Raw genomic sequence first — 19,566 nt, forward strand, 5'->3', positions numbered from 1 at the left:
TGACCCCGGAGCTCACAATCTAATCTCCTATCACACAGTGTATCACTACTCCCATCATCCCTGTCCCCGGAGCTCACAATCTAATCTCCTATCACACAATGTATCACTACTCCCATCATCCCTGAACCCAGAGCTCACAATCTAATCTCCTATCACACAATGTATCACTACTCCCATCATCCCTGACCCCAGAGCTCACAATCTAATCTCCTATCACACAATGTATCACTACTCCCATCATCCCTGACCCCGGAGCTCACAATCTAATCTCCTATCACACAGTGTATCACTACTCCCATCATCCCTGACCCCAGAGATCACAATCTAATCTCCTATCACACAATGTATCACTACTCCCATCATCCCTGACCCCGGAGCTCACAATCTAATCTCCTATCACACAGTGTATCACTACTCCCATCATCACTGACCCCGGAGCTCACAATCTAATCTCCTATCACACAGTGTATCACTACTCCCATCATCCCTGTCCCCGGAGCTCACAATCTAATCTCCTATCACACAATGTATCACTACTCCCATCATCCCTGAACCCAGAGCTCACAATCTAATCTCCTATCACACAATGTATCACTACTCCCATCATCCCTGACCCCAGAGCTCACAATCTAATCTCCTATCACACAATGTATCACTACTCCCATCATCCCTGACCCCGGAGCTCACAATCTAATCTCCTATCACACAGTGTATCACTACTCCCATCATCCCTGACCCCAGAGATCACAATCTAATCTCCTATCACACAATGTATCACTACTCCCATCATCCCTGACCCCGGAGCTCACAATCTAATCTCCTATCACACAGTGTATCACTACTCCCATCATCCCTGACCCCAGAGCTCACAATCTAATCTCCTATCACACAATGTATCACTACTCTCATCATCCCTGACCCCAGAGCTCACAATCTAATCTCCTATCACACAATGTATCACTACTCCCATCATCCCTGACCCCAGAGATCACAATCTAATCTCCTATCACACAATGTATCACTACTCCCATCATCCCTGACCCCAGAGCTCACAATCTAATCTCCTATCACACAATGTATCACTACTCCCATCATCCCTGACCCCGGAGCTCACAATCTAATCTCCTATCACACAGTGTATCACTACTCCCATCATCCTGACCCCAGAGCTCACAATCTAATCTCCTATCACACAGTGTATCACTACTCCCATCATCCCTGACCCCAGAGCTCACAATCTAATCTCCTATCACACAGTGTATCACTACTCCCATCATCCTGACCCCAGAGCTCACAATCTAATCTCCTATCACACAGTGTATCACTACTCCCATCATCCCTGACCCCAGAGCTCACAATCTAATCTCCTATCACACAATGTATCACTACTCCCATCATCCCTGACCCCAGAGCTCACAATCTAATCTCCTATCACACAGTGTATCACTACTCCCATCATCCCTGACCCCGGAGCTCACAATCTAATCTCCTATCACACAATGTATCACTACTCCCATCATCCCTGACCCCAGAGCTCACAATCTAATCTCCTATCACACAGTGTATCACTACTCCCATCATCCCTGACCCCGGAGCTCACAATCTAATCTCCTATCACACAGTGTATCACTACTCTCATCATCCCTGACCCCAGAGCTCACAATCTAATCTCCTATCACACAATGTATCACTACTCCCATCATCCCTGACCCCGGAGCTCACAATCTAATCTCCTATCACACAATGTATCACTACTCCCATCATCCCTGACCCCAGAGCTCACAATCTAATCTCCTATCACACAATGTATCACTACTCCCATCATCCCTGACCCCGGAGCTCACAATCTAATCTCCTATCACACAATGTATCACTACTCCCATCATCCCTGACCCCAGAGCTCACAGTCTAATCTCCTATCACACAGTGTATCACTACTCCCATCATCCCTGACCCCGGAGCTCACAATCTAATCTCCTATCACACAATGTATCACTACTCCCATCATCCCTGACCCCAGAGCTCACAATCTAATCTCCTATCACACAATGTATCACTACTCCCATCATCCCTGACCCCGGAGCTCACAATCTAATCTCCTATCACACAATGTATCACTACTCCCATCATCCCTGACCCCGGAGTTCACAATCTAATCTCCTATCACACAGTGTATCGCTACTCCCATCATCCCTGACCCCGGAGCTCACAATCTAATCTCCTATCACACAGTGTATCACTACTCCCATAATCCCTGACCCCAGAGCTCACAATCTAATCTCCTATCACACAGTGTATCACTACTCCCATCATCCCTGACCCCAGAGCTCACAATCTAATCTCCTATCATACAATGTATCACTACTCCCATCATCCCTGACCCCAGAGCTCACAGTCTAATCTCCTATCACACAGTGTATCACTACTCCCATCATCCCTGACCCCAGAGCTCACAATCTAATCTCCTATCACACTATGTATCACTACTCCCATCATCCCTGACCCCAGAGCTCACAATCTAATCTCCTATCACACAGTGTATCACTACTCCCATCATCCCTGACCCCAGAGCTCACAATCTAATCTCCTATCACACAATGTATCACTACTCCCATCATCCCTGACCCCAGAGCTCACAATCTAATCTCCTATCACACAGTGTATCACTACTCCCATCATCCCTGACCCCAGAGCTCACAGTCTAATCTCCTATCACACAATGTATCACTACTCCCATCATCCCTGACCCCGGAGCTCACAATCTAATCTCCTATCACACAATGTATCACTACTCCCATCATCCCTGACCCCAGAGATCACAATCTAATCTCCTATCACACAATGTATCACTACTCCCATCATCCCTGACCCCAGAGCTCACAATCTAATCTCCTATCACACAATGTATCACTACTCCCATCATCCCTGACCCCGGAGCTCACAATCTAATCTCCTATCACACAGTGTATCACTACTCCCATCATCCCTGACCCCAGAGCTCACAATCTAATCTCCTATCACACAGTGTATCACTACTCCCATCATCCTGACCCCAGAGCTCACAATCTAATCTCCTATCACACAGTGTATCACTACTCCCATCATCCCTGACCCCAGAGCTCACAATCTAATCTCCTATCACACAATGTATCACTACTCCCATCATCCCTGACCCCAGAGCTCACAATCTAATCTCCTATCACACAGTGTATCACTACTCCCATCATCCCTGACCCCGGAGCTCACAATCTAATCTTCTATCACACAGTGTATCACTACTCTCATCATCCCTGACCCCAGAGCTCACAATCTAATCTCCTATCACACAATGTATCACTACTCCCATCATCCCTGACCCCGGAGCTCACAATCTAATCTCCTATCACACAATGTATCACTACTCCCATCATCCCTGACCCCAGAGCTCACAATCTAATCTCCTATCACACAATGTATCACTACTCCCATCATCCCTGACCCCGGAGCTCACAATCTAATCTCCTATCACACAATGTATCACTACTCCCATCATCCCTGACCCCAGAGCTCACAGTCTAATCTCCTATCACACAGTGTATCACTACTCCCATCATCCCTGACCCCGGAGCTCACAATCTAATCTCCTATCACACAATGTATCACTACTCCCATCATCCCTGACCCCAGAGCTCACAATCTAATCTCCTATCACACAATGTATCACTACTCCCATCATCCCTGACCCCGGAGTTCACAATCTAATCTCCTATCACACAATGTATCACTACTCCCATCATCCCTGACCCCGGAGCTCACAATCTAATCTCCTATCACACAATGTATCACTACTCCCATCATCCCTGACCCCAGAGCTCACAATCTAATCTCCTATCACACAATGTATCACTACTCCCATCATCCCTGACCCCAGAGCTCACAATCTAATCTCCTATCACACAATGTATCACTACTCCCATCATCCCTGACCCCGGAGCTCACAATCTAATCTCCTATCACACAATGTATCACTACTCCCATCATCCCTGACCCCGGAGTTCACAATCTAATCTCCTATCACACAGTGTATCACTACTCCCATCATCCCTGACCCCGGAGCTCACAATCTAATCTCCTATCACACAGTGTATCACTACTCCCATCATCCCTGACCCCAGAGCTCACAATCTAATCTCCTATCACACAGTGTATCACTACTCCCATCATCCCTGACCCCAGAGCTCACAATCTAATCTCCTATCATACAATGTATCACTACTCCCATCATCCCTGACCCCAGAGCTCACAGTCTAATCTCCTATCACACAGTGTATCACTACTCCCATCATCCCTGACCCCAGAGCTCACAATCTAATCTCCTATCACACAATGTATCACTACTCCCATCATCCCTGACCCCAGAGCTCACAATCTAATCTCCTATCACACAGTGTATCACTACTCCCATCATCCCTGACCCCAGAGCTCACAATCTAATCTCCTATCACACAATGTATCACTACTCCCATCATCCCTGACCCCAGAGCTCACAATCTAATCTCCTATCACACAGTGTATCACTACTCCCATCATCCCTGACCCCAGAGCTCACAGTCTAATCTCCTATCACACAATGTATCACTACTCCCATCATCCCTGACCCCGGAGCTCACAATCTAATCTCCTATCACACAATGTATCACTACTCCCATCATCCCTGACCCCGGAGCTCACAATCTAATCTCCTATCACACAGTGTATCACTACTCCCATCATCCCTGACCCCAGAGCTCACAATCTAATCTCCTATCACACAATGTATCAATACTCCCATCATCCCTGACCCCAGAGCTCACAATCTAATCTCCTATCATACAATGTATCACTACTCCCATCATCCCTGACCCCAGAGCTCACAATCTAATCTCCTATCACAATGTATCACTACTCCCATCATCCCTGACCCCAGAGCTCACAGTCTAATCTCCTATCACACAGTGTATCACTACTCCCATCATCCCTGACCCCAGAGCTCACAATCTAATCTCCTATGACACAGTGTATCACTACTCCCATCATCCCTGACCCCAGAGCTCACAATCTAATCTCCTATGACACAGTGTATCACTACTCCCATCATCCCTGACCCCAGAGCTCACAATCTAATCTCCTATCACACAATGTATCACTACTCCCATCATCCCTGATCCCAGAGCTCACAATCTAATCTCCTATCACACAGTGTATCACTACTCCCATCATCCCTGACCCCGGAGCTCACAATCTAATCTCCTATCACACAGTGTATCACTACTCCCATCATCCCTGACCCCAGAGCTCACAATCTAATCTCCTATCACACAATGTATCAATACTCCCATCATCCCTGACCCCAGAGCTCACAATCTAATCTCCTATCATACAATGTATCACTACTCCCATCATCCCTGACCCCAGAGCTCACAATCTAATCTCCTATCACAATGTATCACTACTCCCATCATCCCTGACCCCAGAGCTCACAGTCTAATCTCCTATCACACAGTGTATCACTACTCCCATCATCCCTGACCCCAGAGCTCACAATCTAATCTCCTATGACACAGTGTATCACTACTCCCATCATCCCTGACCCCAGAGCTCACAATCTAATCTCCTATCACACAGTGTATCACTACTCCCATCATCCCTGATCCCAGAGCTCACAATCTAATCTCCTATCACACAGTGTATCACTACTCCCATCATCCCTGACCCCAGAGCTCACAATCTAATCTCCTATCACACAATGTATCACTACTCTCATCATCCCTGACCCCAGAGCTCACGATCTAATCTCCTATCATACAATGTATCACTACTCCCATCATCCCTGACCCCAGAGCTCACAATCTAATCTCCTATCACAATGTATCACTACTCCCATCATCCCTGACCCCAGAGCTCACAATCTAATCTCCTATCATACAATGTATCACTACTCCCATCATCCCTGACCCCAGAGCTCACAATCTAATCTCCTATCACAATGTATCACTACTCCCATCATCCCTGACCCCAGAGCTCACAATCTAATCTCCTATCACACAGTGTATCACTACTCCCATCATCCCTGACCCCAGAGCTCACAATCTAATCTCCTATCACACAGTGTATCACTACTCCCATCATCCCTGACCCCAGAGCTCACAATCTAATCTCCTATCATACAATGTATCACTACTCCCATCATCCCTGACCCCAGAGCTCACAATCTAATCTCCTATCACAATGTATCACTACTCCCATCATCCCTGACCCCAGAGCTCACAGTCTAATCTCCTATCACACAGTGTATCACTACTCCCATCATCCCTGACCCCAGAGCTCACAATCTAATCTCCTATCACACAGTGTATCACTACTCCCATCATCCCTGACCCCAGAGCTCACAATCTAATCTCCTATCACACAGTGTATCACTACTCCCATCATCCCTGATCCCAGAGCTCACAATCTAATCTCCTATCACACAGTGTATCACTACTCCCATCATCCCTGACCCCAGAGCTCACAATCTAATCTCCTATCACACAATGTATCACTACTCCCATCATCCCTGACCCCAGAGCTCACGATCTAATCTCCTATCATACAATGTATCACTACTCCCATCATCCCTGACCCCAGAGCTCACAATCTAATCTCCTATCACACAATGTATCACTACTCTCATCATCCCTGACCCCGGAGCTCACAATCTAATCTCCTATCACACAGTGTATCACTACTCCCATCATCCCTGACCCCAGAGCTCACAATCTAATCTCCTATCACACAATGTATCACTACTCTCATCATCCCTGACCCCAGAGCTCACGATCTAATCTCCTATCACACAATGTATCACTACTCCCATCATCCCTGACCCCAGAGCTCACAATCTAATCTCCTATCACACAGTGTATCACTACTCCCATCATCCCTGACCCCAGAGCTCACAATCTAATCTCCTATTACACAATGTATCACTACTCCCATCATCCCTGACCCCAGAGCTCACAATCTAATCTCCTATCACACAATGTATCACTACTCCCATCATCCCTGACCCCAGAGCTCACAATCTAATCTCCTATCACACAGTGTATCACTACTCCCATCATCCCTGACCCCAGAGCTCACAATCTAATCTCCTATCACACAATGTATCACTACTCCCATCATCCCTGACCCCAGAGATCACAATCTAATCTCCTATCACACAGTGTATCACTACTCCCATCATCCCTGACCCCGGAGCTCACAATCTAATCTCCTATCACACAATGTATCACTACTCCCATCATCCCTGACCCCAGAGCTCACAATCTAATCTCCTATCACACAATGTATCACTACTCCCATCATCCCTGACCCCAGAGCTCACAATCTAATCTCCTATCACACAGTGTATCACTACTCCCATCATCCCTGACCCCAGAGCTCACAATCTAATCTCCTATCACACAGTGTATCACTACTCCCATCATCCCTGACCCCAGAGCTCACAATCTAATCTCCTATCACACAGTGTATCACTACTCCCATCATCCCTGACCTCAGAGCTCACAATCTAATCTCCTATCACACAATGTATCACTACTCCCATCATCCCTGACCCCAGAGTTCTTTATGTTAAAGGTGGAAGGATAACGAAAAGAACAATCTAGGACTATGCAGGACAGATAACTACAACCCCCATTATTCACCCGCGGCCTCCTCTCCCCTCTTGGATCTGCAGCTGTCATCCACCTGTCGCTGTCACTTACTCCTGGCACGTGCAGGGTTAATCACCTCTCTTCTCGTTGCTAGGGGCGGGGCTGATCCACACTGGTAACCGGCTGCTCTATGGGCGCTGTCATTGGCCGGCTGCAGTCACGTGGTTCTGCGGTCTATTCTCCAGAAGTTGGAGGAAAGTGACGAAACTGTAAAGAAGAGGAACGGAGAGTCCGAGGGCGAAGGAGGCGGACACAGGAGTCCCGGGGGCCACAGGACAGAGGTGAGGGGCCACAGGACAGGGGAGAGGGGCCACAGGACATGGGTGAGGGGCGACAGGACAGGGGTGAGGGGCGACAGGACAGGGGTGAGGGGCCACAGGATATGGGTGAGGGGCCACAGGACAGGGGAGAGGGGCCACAGGACAGGGGTGAGGGGCCACAGGACAGAGGTGAGGGGCCACAGGACAGAGGTGAGGGGCGACAGGACAGGGGTGAGGGGCCACAGGACATGGGAGAGGGGCCACAGGACAGGGGAGAGGGGCCACAGGACAGGGGAGAGGGGCCACAGGACAGGGGTGAGGGGCCACAGGACAGGGGAGAGGGGCCACAGGACAGGGGTGAGGGGCCACAGGACAGGGGAGAGGGGCCACAGTACAGGGGAGAGGGGCCACAGGACAGGGTAGAGGGGCCACAGGACAGGGGAGAGGGGCCACAGGACAGGGGAGAGGGGCCACAGGACAGAGGTGAGGGGCGACAGGACAGGGGTGAGGGGCGACAGGACAGGTGAGAGGGGCCACAGGACAGGGGAGAGGGGCCACAGGACAGGGGAGAGGGGCCACAGGACAGGTGAGAGGGGCCACAGGACAGGGGAGAGGGGCCACAGGACAGGGGAGAGGGGCCACAGGACAGGGGAGAGGGGCCACAGGACAGGGGTGAGGGGCCACAGGACAGGGGAGAGGGGCCACAGGACAGGGGTGAGGGGCCACAGGACAGGGGAGAGGGGCCACAGGACAGGGGAGAGGGGCCACAGGACAGAGGTGAGGGGCGACAGGACAGGGGAGAGGGGCGACAGGACAGGGGAGAGGGGCCACAGGACAGGGGAGAGGGGCCACAGGATAGGGGTGAGGGGCGACAGGACAGGGGAGAGGGGCCACAGGACAGGGGAGAGGGGCCACAGGACAGGGGTGAGGGGCGACAGGACAGGGGAGAGGGGCCACAGGACAGGGGAGAGGGGCCACAGGACAGGGGAGAGGGGCCACAGGACAGGGGAGAGGGGCCACAGGACAGAGGTGAGGGGCGACAGGACAGGGGAGAGGGGCCACAGGACAGAGGTGAGGGGCCACAGGACAGGGGAGAGGGGCCACAGGACAGAGGTGAGGGGCCACAGGACAGGGGAGAGGGGCCACAGGACAGGGGAGAGGGGCCACAGGACAGGGGTGAGGGGCCACAGGACAGGGGAGAGGGGCCACAGGACAGGGGTGAGGGGCCACAGGATAGGAGAGAGGGGCCACAGGACAGAGGTGAGGGGCGACAGGATAGGGGTGAGGGGCGACAGGACAGGGGAGAGGGGCCACAGGACAGGGGAGAGGGGCCACAGGACAGGGTAGAGGGGCCACAGGACAGGGGAGAGGGGCCACAGGACAGGGGAGAGGGGCCACAGGACAGGGGAGAGGGCCACAGGACAGGGGAGAGGGGCCACAGGACAGAGGTGAGGGGCGACAGGACAGGGGAGAGGGGCCACAGGACAGAGGTGAGGGGCCACAGGACAGGGGAGAGGGGCCACAGGACAGAGGTGAGGGGCCACAGGACAGGGGAGAGGGGCCACAGGACAGGGGAGAGGGGCCACAGGACAGGGGAGAGGGGCCACAGGATAGGGGTGAGGGGCCACAGGACAGGAGAGAGGGGCCACAGTACAGAGGTGAGGGGCGACAGGACAGGGGAGAGGGGCCACAGGACAGGGGAGAGGGGCCACAGGACAGGGGAGAGGGGCCACAGGACAGGGGTGAGGGGCGACAGGACAGGGGTGAGGGGCGACAGGACAGGGGAGAGGGGCCACAGGACAGGGGAGAGGGGCCACAGGACAGGGGAGAGGGGCCACAGGACAGGGGAGAGGGGCCACAGGACAGGGGTGAGGGGCGACAGGACAGGGGAGAGGGGCCACAGGACAGGGGTGAGGGGCGACAGGACAGGGGTGAGGGGCGACAGGACAGGGGTGAGGGGCGACAGGACAGGGGTGAGGGGCCACCGGACAGGGGTGAGGGGCCACCGGACAGGGGTGAGGAGTCACAGGACAGAGGTGAGGGGTCACAGGACAGAGGTGAGGGGTCACATTACAGGGGTGAGGGGCCACAGGACTGGGGTGAGGAGATCACAGGATAGGGGTGACTGGCCACAGGACAGAGGAGAGGGGCCACAGTTCAGAGGTGAGGGGCCACAGGAGCCCCAGGGGCCACAGTTCAGAGGTGAGGGGCCACAGGACAGGGGCGAGGGGCCACAGGAGCCCCGGGGGCCACAGGACAGGGGTGAGGGGCCACAGGACAGAGGTGAGGGGCCACTGGGCAGAAGTGAGGGGCCACAGGACAAAGGTGAGGGGCCACAGGACAGAGGTGAGGGGCCACAGGACAGAGGTGAGGGGGGCCACAGGAGCCCTGGGAGCCACAGGACAGAGGTGAGGGGCCATAGGAGCCCTGGGGCCACAGGACAGAGGTGAGGGGCCACAGGAGCCCTGGGAGCAACAGGACAGAGGTCAGGGGCCACAGGAGCCCTGGTAGCCACAGGATAGAAGTGAGGGGCTACAGGAGCCCTGGGAGCCACAGGACAGAGGTGAGGGGCCACAGGACAGAGATGAGGGGCCACATGATACCCAGCAGTGTGGTCAGGTATGGTTGGACTACAACTCCCAGCTTGTCATCCAGTCTAGTGGTAGAGCACCACCCTGGTGACACTGTATACTTGGAGCAGGGTGAGGGTGCGTCCATGTCACAACCGTATACGTGGAGCAGGGTGAGCGTCCGGCCGTGCCACGCCGTATACGTGGAGCAGGGTGAGCGTCCGGCCGTGCCACGCCGTATACGTGGAGCAGGGTGAGCGTCCGGCCGTGCCACGCCGTATACGTGGAGCAGTGTGAGCGTCCGGCCGTGCCACGCCGTATACGTGGAGCAGGGTGAGCGTCCGGCCGTGCCACGCCGTATACGTGGAGCAGTGTGAGCGTCCGGCCGTGCCACGCCGTATACGTGGAGCAGGGTGAGCGTTCGGTCGTGTCACACTGTATACGTGGACCAGGGTGAGCGTCCGGCCGTGCCACGCCGTATACGCGGAGCAGGGTGAGCGTCCGGCCGTGCCACGCCGTATACGTGGAGCAGTGTGAGTGACGCACCCCTGGGCCTACTTGGTGTAGCGTTGCGCACGCGGGGACTACCCGGAGCCGGGCCTGTTGGGGGTAGTAGTCTCGTGGCGGAGACCCGGTCCGTGCCCAGGGAGTCAGACTAAGTGGCGGTATATTAGCAGTAGATGTAGGACGACTACGCCACCCGTTGAATGCAGCTATGGAGCTGCCGCTGCAGGGCAGACCGCTGAGGCCGGTGGTAGGATAGTGCAGCGTAGATGGTATAACCCCCAACGGGAGGGGTATGGCCTCAGGGCAGCCGACGTGGATGATGGGGGTAGCAGGAACCACTCAGAGACGATGCGGTGTAGTTCAGGGTCTTTACTGGTGACAAAGATAGACCCTCCCGGAGTACTGGCTAGCGGTCGGGGCCTGGTCAGTCCTTGAGCAGATGGGATCCCCCTTGGCCAGGCGGAGTTGTAGGCCTCCCCAACTAATCGTACTCTTCTGGCTACCTTGCTAGAGGCGGGTAAAAGTAGCCCACGTCCCTGAGTGTACCGTGTGGTGCTCACCCGTATGGCCGGTGACTCGGGGCCTTCTAGTGGCTTCTGCTCCACGACGACGGTGCTGGTCCCACGCGTGTGACCGTGCCTTCGGGTTTCTTGGCCAGAGGACCTGAAATCCCCTGCCGGGCGGTTTCTGCTACTGGGTCTGGGTTAATCCCCACAGCCTCGGACTCCGGGTCCGGTAGTAACTCTTCAATCAGGGCGAGCTCTTCAGCTGCCAGCCCCTGATTCCTTTTAGCCTGCTCCCACAGAGCTCCTGATCTTTCTTTCCTATGCTGCTTCTCTTCTCAACTCTTCTCTTCTCTTCTAACCCTGCCTCAGCCCCAGTTTTATATAGGGGAAGTTCTTCCCCTCCCAGGACTGGGCAGGAGGTGTGGCATGCATAGGATTCCTGACCAGGAGACCTCCCACCTGCTCTCAGACATAACATTGCTATTACTGTGGAGACCAGACCCCTGGGGTGCCACATTCCCCCCTAGTGAAATTTAGTACTCCGGGACTAAACATACTTTTGTAACATAACAAGTTATAAACAAAAACAGCATAACAAAGAAAAACACATTATGATGGTCACGGCGTGTCCGCAACCGGGTGCAGTCTTTGAAGAAAACAAAGGTGTCCATTTCACCAAGAGACCGGGAGCCGTAACCAGGTAGGGGTCTGCCCTACCCCGAGTCCTTAACAGTCTTTAGTCCATTCCTGGTTACGCTCCAACATATGTACACAAAGGATTCCCGGTAAATCCACCAAAGACTCCTATAAATAACTAGAAACACAAAATTATACACAAGCAACAATAGACAGGTAAACATTAATAAACAATCTAAACACTTAGATCCTCCAACGTATGGGCAACTGGCCTCTAGTGACCCTAGTGGACCTACGGAGCTGGTTGATTGGTCCTGAGCTACAGGGTATAGGAGCTGTCAAGGGTAAACTGGGCAGCCGTCTACGGACTCTTTGGCTCACTAGGGGTATGGCAGGCTCACTATAAGCAGAGGGTTGATTCTCCGGGTCTGCTTGTGTAGGGTCTTCTGCCTCCTGGACCGGCTGTTCTTCCAGTTCTACCTGTGTCTCCGTAGGCACTTGGGATGCTGGTTGGAGGAACGTGAGGACGGGTACCACAACAGCACCATTGACTTGAGTCCAAGACCGAGGGAAGTCTCCGAGCACAGTACTAACCATATCTTCCCTTTCCTCTACGGGTCGAGGGTCCTCTTGTTCCTCTTCAGGGTTCCGTAGCTGTTCGGGACACTTCTTTAGGTGATCCCGGGATACAATGGCTGTGGTCTCCCCTCCGTCTTTACTGATTGTACAGATCTTCGGGTTGTCGTGGCTTGAGGGCAGTACGGTGTACGGGTCCTTCTCCCACTGGTCGTCCAACTTGTGGAGCCGTCTTTTCCTCTTCAAGACCTGCTCTCCGGGCACCAGGGGAACAGCGGGAGCATACTGGTTGTAAGTTTTCTCTTGTCTTTCCCTAGCTTGACAGAGACTTCGCTCCACGCTCTCCTGTACTTTCCGGTACTGCTGCTGCCTCTCTGTGTCCCAGTCTGCTTCCAGTGAAGTGTCCTCGGGTGTCAGGACTCCCATCTCCAGATCAACAGGAAGCTTACCAGGTCTTGCCCTCATTAGGTAAGCCGGGGTACAGTTGGTGGAACCTACAGGGATGTGGTTGTATAGGTCCACCAGGTCGGGCAGCTTTTCAGGCCACAGACTACGTTCTTCCAGGGGCAATGTTTTCAGAAGATCTATCACCACCTGGTTCATTTTCTCACAAAGTCCATTAGTTTGCGGGTGATAGGGTGTTGTTCTAATCTTCCGGCAGCCATACAGGGTGCAGAACTCCTGGAAGACTTCCGCTTCAAAGGCAGGCCCCTGGTCCGTCAGCACCTGCTCCGGGTATCCATGCGGACGGCAGAAGTGCTGCTGGAAGGCTCTAGCTGCTGTGTGAGCCGTTAAATCCTTGACGGGGACGACAACCAAGAACCGGGAGTAGTGATCCACGATGGTTAATGCGTAGACGTAGCCACTTCTGCTTGGGGTCAGCTTTACATGATCCAAGGCTACCAGTTCCAACGGCTGTCTGGTGATGATAGACCGCAGGGGAGTCTTCTGGCTGGCACGGTCCCTCCTTCTTAAGTTGCATGGGCCACAGTCTCTGCACCACCTCTCGATGGTCCCTCTCATGCCTACCCAATGGAACCGCCCGCGCAGCAGAAACTCCAGCTTCTTCCATCCGAAGTGCCCAGCTCCGTCGTGGTATGCCTCCATCACCATAGCTGCGTCTCTTCTTGGCACCAGTACTTGCCAGATTAGTTCATGCGTCCGGGAGTTAACCATTCTGCGGCACAACTTCCCCTTGTAAAGGAACAGTCGACTCTTCTCAGCCCACAGTTGCTTGGCTTCCTCCGGAGCGTCTGGGTCAAGGCGTGCATCTGGCCGAGTCAGCATCTCCTTTACCAGTCGGACGGCAGGGTCACTGTCTTGCGTCTCCGCTCAGTTGTAATGAGGTAACGGGTTGAACGTAGCGGATTGCTTACTCCTTACACGGTGGGAATACTGGATAGTCCCATGACGGTGGAACGCGGGGAGTTCAACTTCTTCCAGTTCCTCTGAATCTTCCCCTACGTCCGGTAGGTTCGGCATCCTGGACAGGGCGTCCGCGTTGGTATTGGAGCGTCCTGCCCGGTATTTGATTGTAAACTCATAGTTGGACAAGCGGGCCATCCATCTCTGCTCTAGGGCACCGAGTCTTGCAGTGTCCAGGTGTGTCAACGGGTTGTTATCCGTGTACACGGTGAACCGGGAAGCAGCAAGGTAGTGCTTAAAGCGTTCGGTGACTGCCCATACTACGGCCAGGAACTCTAGCTTAAATGAGCTGTAATTCTCAGGGTTTCTTTCGGTGGGTCGCAGTTTTCGGCTGGCGTAAGCAATTACCCGTTCTTTCCCCTGCTGGATCTGGGACAGTACGGCTCCTAGCCCGATGTTACTGGCGTCGGTGTAGAGGATAAAGGGCTGGCTGTAATCCGGGTATGCCAGGATTTCATCCCCCGTGAGGGCCATCTTCAGCTGGCGGAAGGACTCTTCTTCCGGCTTCTCCCATCTGAAGGGTGGCTTCTGGTTCTTGGCCTTCCTGGACTGGCCTATCAGGAGGTCCTGCATAGGAGCTGCCTTCTTGGTGAAACCGGGTATGAACCTTCGGTAGTAGCCTACCAACCCGAGGAACTGCCTCACTTCCTTTACGCTGGAGGGGCTTGGCCATTCCTTAATTGCGGTGATCTTATCAGGGTCGGGAGCCACTCCGTCATCACTCACCACGTGTCCCAGGTACTGCACCTTTGGCTTCAGGAGGTGACACTTGGAGGGTTTCACCTTTAGGCCGTAACTTGCCAGAGCTTCGAACACTTCCGCCAGGTGTTTCAGGTGGTCCTCGTAGGTCTTGGAGTAGACGATGACATCGTCCAGGTATAACAGGACCGTCTCAAAGTTCCGGTGTCCCAGACAGCACTCCATCAGTCGCTGGAAGGTTCCTGGTGCGTTGCAGAGTCCAAACGGCATGCAGGTAAACTCGCTAAGTCCCATCGGGGTGGTGAATGCGGTCTTCTCCCGGTCCGCCTCTGCTACAGGAACCTGCCAGTACCCGCTAGTGAGATCCAAGGTGGAGAAGAAGTTAGCAGATTTTAAAGCAGCAAAGACTCCTCTATTCTTGGTAAGGGGTACGCATCTTTGTGTGTGATACGGTTAATTTTCCGGTAATCTACACACATTCTCATGGTGTTGTCTTTCTTTTTGACTAAGACTAGTGGAGCTGCCCAGGGGCTACAGCTATCCCTGATTACCCCAGCCTCCTTCATGTCTCTAAGCATCCCCTTGGCGTGTTGGTAGTGTGCAGGGGGTACGGGTCGATACCTCTCTTTTATGGGAGGATGGTCTCCCGTGGGGATGTGGTGTTCTACCCCCTTGACTCGCCCGAAGTCTAACGGGTGTTTACTAAACACTCTCTCGTACTCTTGAACCACCCGGTAGACTCCCTGTTTCTGGTGGGAGGGAGTGGAGTCAGTACCCAAATGTAGTTGCTGACACCAATCCTCCATTATTTTCGTAGAGCCGTTACCTTCCTCCGGGTGAGATGGAGGCAAGGGTTCCACAGACTGTATAGAATTTTGGTTGATAGTATATAATTTGGCTAGCGTAGCATACCGGGGCAGGTATACTTCCCTTTTCCCGATATTTATTATGCGAACGGGTACCCTCCCATGGCGTACATCAACCACCCCCCGGGCTGTCAAAATGGTGGGCCTACTGTCTGAGTAGACTGGCTCTACCATGGCCTGGTAATCTCTACCTCTCAGACCAATAGCTGCCCGGCACCAAATCATCATTTCACTTTTCGGGGGTATGGCAATAGGGAAAGGGTCACACATTCTTACGCTACCAATCTCACCGCCGGAGAGTTCCACTTGTTGCCGTCGCATCAGTGCCCGGATCTCTTTCTGGAGCACTCGCTGCTGGCCGGAGCTGGCGTTCTTGGCAACCTGCTGTAAAATGAAAATCACCTCTGCAAGACAATTTTCAATCACATTAGTTCCTAGAGTTATCTTTGGGTGACTCTCGCGCTTGTCAATGTCTACAATGATCAGTCCCTGTGCTGCCAGTTCGACTCTACCGATTTTAATGGTCACCTCTTTAAATCCGATCTGTGGCACGGGCTGACCATTACTGGCGATGATACTCAAGTCGTCGTCTGGATAGCGGGTTATATCCGAGTCATTCCAGTACTGCTTGAAGAGCACGTACGGGATGGTGGTGACCTGTGACCCGGTGTCCAGTAGGGCACTCATAGGAATGCCATCCAGTACCACAGGCAAGACTGGACGTCCTCCCACATATTTGTCGCGCCAGCTCGATGGGCCTGGTGATCTTTTTCCTGGGGGTTGGCCCTCTACCCCAGGTTGTGCCAGTTTAAAGGACAGTACCTTGCCATATGTCCGGGTTGATTGCAGCGGCGGCAGATGGGTTGTCCGTCCTCGTTGTATCGGTCGCTGGGTCTTCCTCTGGCCGGTGGGGTCCTCCTTGGTCGACGCCACGGGATGTCCTCCGGTCCGGATGCCAGCTGGCTCTTCCCTGGAGTGGAAACCTGTAAAGACTGCACAGTTCGGGTTAGCGCAGCAACGCTTTTAGCTAGCTCTTGGACCTGATGGTGCAGGTCTGGAGCCGGGTCATTGTTCAAAGTCTGCGCATCAGCCCCCACAGGCCCTGCCGACAAGGGCGCCGCCTCCTGGTGGTAAACGGTAGTAGGGCGCCTGTGGGTCACAACGCCACCCGGTGCCGGTTCTCGGAGCACCCGGATGGCTCTGTCCTTGAACTGTGCAAAGTCCAGATGAGGATCCTGTAAGGCTATGGCCCGCAACTGGGTTCGGTGGGCATTGCAATATAGTCCCTCTATAAATTGCTCGGTCAACAGCCTGTCCTCGTTTCCCACGCTGTCAGGGTCGGTCTGCTTAATGGCTCTCAGGGCCTCTTGTAGGTTTAGTGCATAGTCCCTTATACTCTCATGTGCTCGCTGCTTGCACCCATAGAATCTAAGCTTAATCTCGGCTGAGGTGCGGGTATCAAAGGTGTCCCTCAGCTGGGTTAGTATCCCCGCAACAGTCTTCCTCCCAGGTGGCCAGGACTTTACCTCCCTTTGGGCTGCCCCGGTTAGTTGGGCCACCAGGATGCTCACTTTTTGCTCCTCTGTGAGGGGGTACACCTGGAAGAGGCTATCCAGCTTTTCTTTAAAGTCATTCAGGGTATGTGACTCCCCTGAGTACTGGGGTAGCCAGGCTGCCCCCGGGATATAGGGCATGGTGAAAGGCATGACCGCAGCAGCGGTAGCGCTGGCGGGGGTTGAGGCAGTGAAGCTCTCCTCCGTATCCGACATCTTTCTCCCCCCTAGTGGACCGTGGCCTACCTTGCGATGATCCTCTTCCGTAGGCCGCGGCTCCACAGTGGATCGTCAGGGTTGAGGACCTTCCGTCGCGCTCCTGTGACATCAGCATCTGCTGGGCTCCTTCCAGGACCTTACGCGACGTCTGGACGTGAGACGGGGCTTCAGTTCTCGCGCGCTTTTGGAGTCCACGCCCCTCTTCTTCCCGCGCGGCGTCTTCAAGATGGCGTCCAACGGCGGGAAAACTCCACGGAAGGCGGGAAGAAGGCTGAAAATGGCGCCGGATGGCGGGAATCTTCACCGATGGCGGGAAGAAGGCTGAAGATGGCGCCGGATGGCGGGAATCTTCACCACTGGTAAGTTTGAACAGTCTTTTTCAGGCACGCAGTACCCGGTGGTTGCGGGCACGAGATCCTGCCGACTACGCCAAAAGTTGACGCACCCCTGGGCCTACTTGGTGTAGCGTTGCGCACGCGGGGACTACCCGGAGCCGGGCCTGTTGGGGGTAGTAGTCTCGTGGCGGAGACCCGGTCCGTGCCCAGGGAGTCAGACTAAGTGGCGGTATATTAGCAGTAGATATAGGACGACTACGCCACCCGTTGAATGCAGCTATGGAGCTGCCGCTGCAGGGCAGACCGCTGAGGCCGGTGGTAGGATAGTGCAGCGTAGATGGTATAACCCCCAACGGGAGGGGTATGGCCTCAGGGCAGCCGACGTGGATGATGGGGGTAGCAGGAACCACTCAGAGACGATGCGGTGTAGTTCAGGGTCTTTACTGGTGACAAAGATAGACCCTCCCGGAGTACTGGCTAGCGGTCGGGGCCTGGTCAGTCCTTGAGCAGATGGGATCCCCCTTGGCCAGGCGGAGTTGTAGGCCTCCCCAACTAATCGTACTCTTCTGGCTACCTTGCTAGAGGCGGGTAAAAGTAGCCCACGTCCCTGAGTGTACCGTGTGGTGCTCACCCGTATGGCCGGTGACTCGGGGCCTTCTAGTGGCTTCCGCTCCACGACGGCGGTGCTGGTCCCACGCGTGTGACCGTGCCTTCGGGTTTCTTGGCCAGAGGACCTGAAATCCCCTGCCGGGCGGTTTCTGCTGCTGGGTCTGGGTTAATCCCCACAGCCTCGGACTCCGGGTCCGGTAGTAACTCTTCAATCAGGGTGAGCTCTTCAGCTGCCAGCCCCTGATTCCTTTTAGCCTGCTCCCACAGAGCTCCTGATCTTTCTTTCCTATGCTGCTTCTCTTCTTCTCAACTCTTCTCTTCTCTTCTAACCCTGCCTCAGCCCCAGTTTTATATAGGGGAAGTTCTTCCCCTCCCAGGACTGGGCAGGAGGTGTGGCATGCATAGGATTCCTGACCAAGAGACCTCCCACCTGCTCTCAGACATAACATTGCTATTACTGTGGAGACCAGACCCCTGGGGTGCCACATGAGCGTCCGGCCGTGCCACGCCGTATACGTGGAGCAGTGTGAGCGTCCGGCCGTGCCACGCCGTATACGTGGAGCAGTGTGAGCGTCCGGCCGTGCCACGCCGTATACGTGGAGCAGGGTGAGCGTCCGGCCGTGCCACGCCGTATACGTGGAGCAGGGTGAGCGTCTGGCCGTGCCACGCCGTATACGTGGAGCAGGGTGAGCGTCCGGCCGTGCCACGCCGTATACGTGGAGCAGGGTGAGCGTCCGGCCGTGCCACGCCGTATACGTGGAGCAGGGTGAGCGTCCGGCCGTGCCACACCGTATACGTGGAGCAGGGTGAGTGTCTGTTTAACCAGATCCAGGTTATATCAACTTCATAATGCTGCACGCTGTAAATACACCCGCCACCACGTGCACAGCACACACACGGTGACAGCCGATCAGTGCTGCTGGAGAAGGGGCTGCACACCCGCCATGGTGGCGGCAGGAAGTGAGCAAGGGGCCACAATCCAGGCAAATGTCCTCGTGGGCCACCAGCCGTAGGACATTCAAGAAAGGACCCCAAGGAAAGTCACTAGATCGGGGTATATCCACGCCGCTCTGTGGGCACAGGGGTGATG

The 19,566-nt window shown here is 54.2% G+C and overlaps 1 protein-coding gene across 8 annotated transcripts in view; it reads left to right on the forward strand.

Moving 5' to 3' along the window:
* Positions 1-7,841: 7,841 nt before the first annotated feature.
* The window catches only part of PBXIP1 (PBX homeobox interacting protein 1), a 70,088-nt gene continuing 58,363 nt past the window's right edge, over positions 7,842-19,566 (forward strand). For all 8 annotated transcript variants that reach the window (XM_073637312.1, XM_073637320.1, XM_073637317.1 and 5 more), the window contains exon 1: positions 7,842-7,996. The gene's annotated coding sequence lies outside the window, so the exon portion shown is untranslated. The remainder of the gene's footprint in view (positions 7,997-19,566) is intronic.

The sequence above is a fragment of the Phyllobates terribilis genome, unplaced genomic scaffold (genome assembly GCF_046119375.1).
Source record: "Phyllobates terribilis strain yellow unplaced genomic scaffold, ASM4611937v1 Scaffold_6__1_contigs__length_29720123, whole genome shotgun sequence".
NCBI classification, from domain to species: domain Eukaryota; kingdom Metazoa; phylum Chordata; class Amphibia; order Anura; family Dendrobatidae; genus Phyllobates; species Phyllobates terribilis.